This window comes from Rana temporaria, chromosome 12, assembly GCF_905171775.1.
Source record: "Rana temporaria chromosome 12, aRanTem1.1, whole genome shotgun sequence".
In the NCBI taxonomy this organism is placed as follows: Eukaryota; Metazoa; Chordata; class Amphibia; order Anura; family Ranidae; genus Rana; species Rana temporaria.
The window spans coordinates 17,019,750-17,028,832 of NC_053500.1; the positions used below are offsets into that span (position 1 = coordinate 17,019,750).

The following is a 9,083-nucleotide window of genomic DNA, read 5'->3' on the forward strand; positions in this document are numbered from 1 at the left end:
AAACCTTTTCTGAAGTCGGAGCGACTTCAGTAGTGTGCATCAAGACGGCTTTCATTCACTTCAATGGAATTTCTCATGACGGATCCCAAGTCGCTGTAGTGTGAACCGGCATTTACCTGTTACAAAGAACAGAGGTTCTGGAAACCTCTAGCATAGTAATAGGAGACCAAGCCATTCAAATCCATTTTTCTTAGGAAAGTGGACGTTCCAAGCTTTGAGAAATGCATCTTATACCATACCTTTAAAAATGTTTTGCTTTAATGTGAGGGAAAAGGTGGAAAAGTAAAAAAGCAGATGAGTGATTGAGGACATTCTAGACTGCAGTGGGTGTTGCGCCTGGTTGAAGCCCAAACTAGGACTGCCATCTAGTGGTCATATAGGGGTACAAGTAAAAGGATGCCATTCCAGTGAACTCTAGCCAAAGGGGGGGGGGGCGACTGCAGTAAAAACTTTAAAGTTGGAACCCCTGCTAATTTTTTTTATTGCAATTGGTCTCCACTGGCAAGCCTCTAAACTTCTCGTCTTGAACAGGATGGTAAAGAGGAGCGCCAGCAGAAAATAAAATTAAAAAAGTCAACAGCTAGAAATACTGTAGCGGCTGACTTATTAGGACAGGAATCCAGCAGTCTTCACCCAAGCAGATTTTTCAATTGGCTTTTGGGTGCTGCCGCCGCCATCTCCGCTAAGGGAAAAATAGCAACGAAGCCCCGCGGATTCCCACTGTGCATGCGCGAATCACACTGCGCTCTGAATGGGCTGGCTGTGGGGGAAGGAGGGGGGGTGGGTAACTGAAAACCAGGAGGGGGGGGGGGGGGGGAGGGCAAAAAGGAGTTTCCCTTCTTTTTGAAAAAAAAAAAAAAAGGAAGTTTCCTTAACAGGAGGAATGCTAAACTTGGAGTTCAAGACCTGACAATATCACATCACTGCCATACAGAAGTCAGTGGAACCAGTGCCATCCATAAACTGATGGTGATCCTTGGCACCTTTGAGGTTTTGAAACTACATTTCCCATGATGCTCAAGTACTCTGCAGTGTAGTTGAGCATCATGGGAAATGTAGTTCCAAAACATCTGGGGTGCCGAGGTTCACCATCACTGGTCTAGAGGAATTTGGCTTAAGTTGCCTTTATGAAAGGACTGATCACTAGGAAATTTGTACAGCATAGCCCTCTGCCCAGAGGCGGCTCTCTAATTAGGCAGTCGCCTAAGGCCTCGCTTTATTACCCCTCTCTCACATTCCCCTCTCCCCCCCCCCTCTTGCATTGGCTGAATATGTCTGATGGGTGAGGAGGGTGCGCTGGAAGTGGTGCTGATAACCTGTGTGCTAGATCTGTGCATTTTCTGCAGCCATTTTTCTTGCTTGAATTAAGTTTCCCATTATGGGTGCGAGTGGAGCCTCATGTCCAAGTTTTACCTAAGGCCTCAAAGCCTAGAGCCCCCTCTGCCACATGTTGAAACCATTTTAGTTTTGAGGCCAACAGCACATTACAGATATCAGGACAATTTTGTAACCAAATATACTTTATTCAATAGCACATCATAGATTAGCTGAATGTCACATCATAAATACATGTTGGCCACAGGAAGCCATTGTCATTAAATAAAAAAAGCACAGGACTGCAAAAGACAGAGCTACTAGAAAGATAAAAACAATAATCAAGTATAAAAAAAAGCTCACACTCTCATTCCAATATGGACAGAAAAGATTGCCTTTTGTAGTCCTGTACAGAGATGCCAGTCTGCAGGAACTGGGCGCTTTACGAGACCAGCTCATTGTTCAGTGATTGGATGCACGTGGGGTGATCATGCTTGATGTATCCAGGGATGCTGAAGACAAGGCTGAACCTGTGCGATAAACACAAAGGAAAGTTAGTCTAACAGCCAAGAGCAAGCAAAGGGCCAGTTCATGAGCTTTCAGGCTTTAGGGGTGGGGGCAGATTGTGGCCAGTGGGAGTAGAAAATGTGCCATGGCTACAGGGGAGGTGGTCAGCAGGAATGGGAAGAATAGTGCCCCCATCCTTGGGGGGGGGGGGGGAGAGAATGGTGCCCCCAGGGCAAGACAAAAGGCAATAAAAAGCTGCATCTGGCCGGCAAGTTTTGTAAAAAAGCCAGCATTACAAATCCTTATGAAAACAATTGGTTCCGGTTTACAAGGTACAAGGGCTAATGCGTTTCGGCAAACCACCTTGGTCACATCGGAAACATTAAAATGAAAATCAAACTATACACACCAAGGGGACTCCGCCAACCACACGGGCAACCAATAGCACCAATCAATAGTTTTAGGTTTGTTACTATGCTGTTTCTCCAAGGGCGTCTCCTCTCAGGCAGTCCAACATAATATTTTCAATTGGCATGATGGGTACAATTGGTTGCCTGCGTGGTGGGTGGCTGCATAGAATGTAATCTTCCAATGTGGACACCAGTTCTGATTACCCCAAGGGATTCCTTCACTTGCCCTCACTTCCTGTTTGGTTAGTGGACAGGAAGTAAAAGGGAAATCTTCCCAATGGGACACAGATGGTAAACTGGCAACTTATAAACCCCCCCCCCCCCCCATTCTCTTACTCTATCCTGAATTAAGTTTTTCCTATAGTTCTACTTTAAACCACAGAACCTGTATATAATTTACACTGCATGCAACAACCCAAGTGGGTCATGCTTTCATTTTCCCCCCAGACCATTTTTTAAAGCCGTTCTGCCCAAAGACTCAAACTACTGTTACATCTCTAGAAGTTCAGAGCCAGGAGGAGGACGGGCATCCCTGGAGTGATTATTTCTCAAGGATCCAGCTGCCTGTATAATATGGACACTTCATTACTGTAAGTAAATGTGACTAAAGCTTGTAGGCTGTTGGCGAAAATTCAGCTGTAGCATGCAGCTCCATTACTAGATCATTTTGTAAAACACAACTGGTGAAAGTATCTAAATTTGACTTCTCAAAGTCTTACAATCCCTTCTAGAGAGATGGCCAAGACTGGGGTCCAACCTAGGGTTGCCACCTTTTCCATCAAGCCGAACACTTTAGCTGCGCACAGTAAATGTTTTATTTTAGATCCTCTATATCAGTGGACATCAGCCCTGTCCTCAGGGCCCACTAACAGGCCAGGTTTGCAAGATAACTGAAATACATCACAGGTGATATCATTTGCTGCTCAGTGATTGCAGTATTCTAGTCTGCATCTCCCCATGGTAATACATAAAACCTGGCCTGTTAGTGGGCCCTGTAGGGCAGGGTTGATGACCACTGCTCTATATCAGTGGACATCAGCCCTGTCCTCAGGGCCCACTACTGCAATCACCGAGCAGAAAATTATACCACAGGTGGTGTATTTCAGTTATCTTGCAAACATGGCCTGTTAGTCTAGTCTGCATCTCCCCAAGGTAATACATAAAATCTGGCCCGTCAGTGGGTCCCGAGAACAGGGTTGACGACCACTGCACTGTAGGATTGTAACAGACCTGGAACACCTCTTTGGACACTCCAAAGAGAATAGTAATGTGGCACCCATACTGCCCCCTCGCCCTCCTGTCAAGCTCTGTTCCAAGCCACATTCCTATCTAAATAATGCATCTGGGTTTCAGGTGGACTGAAACCTGGACACATGACTCAAAACTAGGACTGTCTGGGTGAATCCTGGACAGGTGGCAACCCCAGTCCAACCAGGTGTGCTGCATGCATGTGGCAAGGTCCCTGCTGATGGGAAAAGTGAGCAGAGGGCAACTTCAGTCTTCTACTCCCCTGTCCAGCCAGCAGATCATAGGGTGGAGAGGTGACAGCATAGCTTAACAATTTGGAGTCACCCCCTTGGCTGTTGTGTCTATTAGGGCTGTGTCGGTCTTAAAACCTGGATGGACCGAAATGCAAATCCTTGCGCAGGTTACCTGCTCTAGTGTCCCATCTATGCATTTCACCATTTGCCAACTTTGTTTTCAAAACTTCAGGCAGAGAATTGAAGAAGTGTGACCTTTCAGACCAAAGTTTTCCTGTGTTCATAAGGATGAGCTCCGGCGTGTTCGCAGAGTCCACGTGCAGAGCTCGCCAGGAAGTCGGCACGGCGCTAATCACAGGCAGCGAGACATTTCCCGATCTCTGCAGCTGAGCATCGGGACAAAGTCTCCCTGCCTGTGATTAGCGCAGCACCGTGCCGTCTTCCTGGCGGGCTCTGCGAACACGCCGCAGCTCATCCTTATTCATAAGTTTGTGAGCACAAACAGGCAGGCTCCTCTTTCTGTGCGGTGAAAAATTCCTCTACCGCGGGACTCTAGGAAGACACTATGTGGGAAAGTCCTGCAGAATCTGCAAGTTGGGAGGCATGTCCACTGAGCGCAAAGCTTTCACTCAAGCCCTGGAACCAGCATTAGAATAACTCCCAACTACAGCTGGCCAATCAACTCCCACTCTGCCCAAGATGGATACCAAAATGAACCCTGCTACACCAAGTTCACAGCACCTAGACCTACTTACCCAGCTACATACAAGTAATGTTGGTCTAGTCAAGACAAGCACCCAGTCAGGAATAGTTAAAGTGATGGAAGGCATCTGGTCAGGTTTTTTGGTTAATGGTATAGCGGAGCTTAGAGTCAAGCTTACTCACCTGCCCTGCCAGCTCAAGACATGAATGCCCGCATGCTGCCTCTGATGGTTGCCCGACAAATGGGACAATGTCTGAGATTAGGGGCGCAGTCCATGCACACCACTAGGTGTCCACAAGGTACGAAGACCATTGACGAGTCTTTGTCCATACAGACTTTACACATCCTTTCCTCTTTCAGCCGGCGCAGCTGTTCCTCTGTAGTGAGCGTCATTTCTAAAGAGAGAAAATTGTGTCAAAACCAAACCATTTGGGGATTCACCTCATCCAACCTTCAAAACTGTAACCCAAACAAGCAATTACAGGCTTTGGCATATCTTGCCTTTACTTCAAATGCCTGACCCATGAGTTAGATCAGCGTTCCTCAACTCAAGGCACACCAACAGGTAATGTTTTCTGGATTTCCCTCAGAAACAGCTGTGGTAATTACCAAGGCAGCAAACCTGATAAAATCACATGTGCAAAATGGAAAGCCTGAAAACATGACCTGTTGGGGCACCTTGAGGACTGGGAATCGAGAAACAGTTAAATCATGCATGCCACAACATTTTGAATAAGTCACGATTACCTGGTTGTTTGGGGGACTGGATTGCAGATCTTTGTGCAGGACCTTCTGAAATGTGGGTAGGTTCTGGAAAGAGAAGAGCATTTGTCATACAGATCTGCACAACAAAAATCCACGTTTAAACAATGTACCAAACCTGACACTTAAAGCGGGGGTTCACCCTAAAAACTATTTTCCAACATTAGATTTTTTTTGCTGTACATACTTCGTACAGCTATTTTTCTTCCCTGGCTTCCGGGTAGTGAATCCCGCAGGAGTGGGCGTTCCTATCCAGCAGGTGATTGACGTGATGACAAAAACTACCTCCCCCGGTCGCATAAGGAGCATCACGAGTTTCCGAAAGAAGCCCAACGGCGAGTCGGCGCCTGCGCACCGCTGTTCTGCTTCTTTCGGCAACTCGAGACGCTCCTTATGCGACGGGGGGGGGGGGGGGGGGCAGTTTGTCATCACGTCAATCACCTGCTGGATAGGAACGCCCACTCCCGCGGGATTCACTACCTGGAAGCCGTGGGAAAAAAAAAATAGCTGTACGAAGGTATGTACAGCGGAAAAAAAAAACAAAACGCATACTTTCATTGTTGCAAGCGAGCACAATGTAAAGGTAGAATTTTTTTTTTTAGGGTGAACCCCCGCTTTAAATGAACTTCTCGTGGAGAACCTTGGCCTACTGTACTAGACAGCAACAATTACAGACCTTGTTCACTTCCCATCTCTGGCTTCAAAACAAGGGAAAATATGTCTGTAGCACCTGGTTACTTCGAAAAGTACCAGTGCTAGTTAAATTGAGGGATCAGCGTGTTAACCGACTATTATGTTCAAAACTGGGTCTGTCTCAGCTTGGCTGTGGGCCATCTATTGTTGCTGGGGTGTAGAGCAATGGGTGGCAGCAGTGGAGTCGAGGTTTGGGCGATTTTCCCCAGCAGCCTATCAGGAGGGTTCAGCCTTGCTGTGCATGCTCGGGGAGGGCATTTATGGGACAGACGCCATTAGTCTGGGTTCTTTGGAGTGCAGCACCCACCTTCAGGGGGTATTGTTGGGAGCAGGACTGTTTCCCTGTTACACCTGAGTCTGCTACCTTTACTTCACCTCTACTCATCACAAGTTTAAATGTTTTACCCAGCTGGGTAATTCTGCACAGAAAAAGACATTCCGTTACGGCTATATTCACTATATACCTCTAGGACGGTGGAGGAGCCACGAAGTAATGTGCCACCCAAAACAAACCAGCAGCTCCTTCGGGGGTAGTGTTACATGTCTAAAATACTGTATGAAGTTTCAGAACCATTGCCACTAAAAACAGCGACTCGTCTTAAAATGTAGTCTATTTAAATGAAGTTGCCATTTTCCATTAGTATTCTAAAGATATTGGATGTCTGGTTTTCCTGCTCATGGGTTTTTAGAAGAAAACCATGAACACCTACCTAGATTTAAACTAGAATGACCATGCCTGGTCATTCAGTTGGGAAACCAGAGAATCAGCATGGCAGCCAGGGTTAGGGTTGCCACCTCATCCCTTTAAACCCAAATTACACAGGTTCTGAGGTCAATTTATTGCAGATAAGGCGCCGAGTTTAATTACCTTAATCAGCCACATAACCTAGGTAATGTGTTTGGTTTTAAAAGGGATGAGATGGCAACCCTAGCCAGGGTCCCAGCATCTTCAGAAGGACATTTCTCATGACAGATTCTCTTTAAAGATGAACTCTAGTTCTAAAAAAAAAAAAAAAAAAAAAAACCCTGATGAAGCTCAATACATTGTAGCACCCTCTACCTTAGGTAGGTGCCAAGTGTAGGTTGTTTTGTTAGCTGTGCAGGTAAATTTAGGCAGGCCTATGCTGTGAGCTAGGCCTGTTTTTTTTTGGGGGGGGGGGAGTGGCTTAGTATAGTAGGTGAGCGACATGTGCCTCAGCTCTTGGGCATATCCTGTTTCCAGGGAGAAGGTTCTGGAAAAGGGAAAGGGCAGAGAGGTGGAGTGACATGGGGTGCATGTGGGAGCCCTGACCAAACCCCAACTAGGATTGGCAGGCCTCCTACATACACCCATTGTGAGCCTGCTGGGGGTTGTCGGCTGCGTGAACTGGATGATGGAGTGTTAGACTCATGTCTGAGGGAACCCCCTTTCTGAGGGGGTGTACCTCAGGTAGGGAGCTCAGGAGCCTCCTTACACGGTCATGGAGAGGTGTCCTGAACAGGAGCTGAAAGAGAAAGTTGGTCAGCACACCCAGAGTAAAGTCATTCAGGAAGGATCCAGGACAGGAGTCAGTGAGTGGCAAACACAGTGGAAAGCTCTGAAAAGCATGCCAGGGGAGCTGGATGTAGAGCCAGAGGGAGAGACTGGGAGTTTGTGTCAAGTCACTGCAGCCAGGATTTGCAGTTGGACTTTCTGGGATCAGTAGTCCACCAAGTACCCTTATTCTTAATCAAATCGGTTACTACAACAGGAGTACTGCAGATCCCGGCCTACAAAGGACCATCAACAAAGGACACTAGACAGATTCAGAGTGAGGCCTAGTCATGCTGATGGTGTGACAGGAGACTAATGGACAGTGAAGAGCTTTAAGTTGTGCGTCGAGGAAAAGATTGTCAAGTTCAGAGTCAACCATCTTTGTTCTGAGAAGTATATGTGCAGTTACTTTTGTTCTGCTGAGAAGTGCGACACAACTATTATTCTACAAAGTACTATTCATCCTATGACACGTGTCAAACAAGGCCCGTGGGCCAAATCCAGGCCATTTCATATTGCCCTCGCGCCTCCTGCAGCTGCAGGAGAGCTCCAGCCCTCCTCTGGTCCTCTCCAGACCCCTTTCAAGCAATGCATCCAGCTTCTTCCTAGCAGCATAAGGAAAGGGGGTGCACTGTGATGTAAGGGACTCAACTTCAGATGGTGGGGTGGCTCTTGACATCTAATGTAAGGTGACCAGATTTTTAAAATGAAATCAGGGGACATTTTTTACTAGTAATGGTGGCAATCAGCGACTCTCTGCCCGCCACCGCCCCCCCTCACAGCCTCTCAAGTCTCACTCTCCGGGCCCCGGCTACTACTGGGTGGGGAGTGGAGGAAGATCACTCCACTGGGGAAGGCAAGAACATAAGTAGGCAGGTGGCTGGCCGAGACGTGAGCCAAGGCAGAAGAACATGCGAGCGGGGCTGAATGGGCATGCACCCGAAATTGAAGAAATATTCACTTCATTCTGACCAGCACATGATCATCAGAAAGGGGCACAGATAATGGAAAAAATACACCCCCTAAGCTACTAGGCGCAGCGAAGCGTGGGGGTGGAATTCCGTTTTTTTTTTTTTATTCTGCACTGACTGTCTTTGAAATTGCCCCACCCCCTGTTCAAATCCAATCCGGGGACAAAACTGGGGACAGATTTTGTCTGGGGACAGTGTCCTCAATCAGGGGACTGTCCCCTGAAACCGGGGATGTCTGGTCACCCTAATCTAATGGGAGGGGATGCACTGGACATCTACAACCGGTGCTTTTGAGGGCAATCATAATGCTGATGTGGCCCACAATGATATCGAGTTTGACACCCCTGTCCTATGGGCATCCAATGTCCCCTCCCCCAACCAAATTCAAACCTTTTAATCAAAAAAGCAAGAGACTATTCATTAAAGAGGGGGTTCTCCCATAAATGTTTTTTTAACCTTTGATACCCTTAGATGCATTCTCATTTAGTCTAGGGCAGGGGTCTCCAAAGTACGGCCCGCGGGCCACATCCGGCCCGTTAGGAGGTTTTGTCCGGCCCGCATGTTCAGTCACCAGACTCACTGCAGGAACGGAGTCTGCTCGAATTGCGGGGCTTGCTTTGCCTTCTGACAGGCATTGAGGGAGTGTCCCAACAAAGCCTGTGTTTCAGTGCAGACCTGCTGCTCCTCCCAGCTCCTCCCCCGGAGTTAGATTAAGTTTCGTTTTTGCTG

At 47.4% G+C, this 9,083-nt stretch overlaps 1 long non-coding RNA gene across 1 annotated transcript; it reads right to left on the bottom strand.

Annotated features, from left to right (window-relative positions):
• Positions 1 to 1,500: 1,500 nt before the first annotated feature.
• On the bottom strand, positions 1,501 to 5,261 carry LOC120918479. Its single transcript, XR_005744380.1, has 3 exons — positions 5,163 to 5,261; positions 4,598 to 4,810; positions 1,501 to 1,844 (listed from the first exon to the last, which is right to left on the bottom strand). It is a non-coding gene; the product is annotated as an uncharacterized LOC120918479 (long non-coding RNA).
• Between the last annotated feature and the right edge of the window lie 3,822 nt (positions 5,262 to 9,083).